Raw genomic sequence first — 332 nt, forward strand, 5'->3', positions numbered from 1 at the left:
CAACGGATAATAATACCAAAAGTATGCCCTTTGATCCTTTCAGAGATTTATAAGTCCTTGCACTAACTGTTAAGGACACCAGCCCCAACAAGCTCCCACTTGTCCGTACAAGTGTATGTGCAATGACGTTATCCGCACTAACCGGAGGACACGGCTCAACAAACTCCCACTTGTCCGTACAAGTGTATGTGCGATAACCGATTCTCATATTCATTTAAAATTTCTCCCACTCAATGTAAAACAATTTGCAGATCCGGATCCGCAAAGGTCGTATTCTACAATCGATCTGTATCAAGAGTGGTTTCCCCGACTAGAGAGTAACTTAACTGATA

Source organism: Silene latifolia, chromosome Y, assembly GCF_048544455.1.
Source record: "Silene latifolia isolate original U9 population chromosome Y, ASM4854445v1, whole genome shotgun sequence".
Classification (NCBI taxonomy): Eukaryota; Viridiplantae; Streptophyta; class Magnoliopsida; order Caryophyllales; family Caryophyllaceae; genus Silene; species Silene latifolia.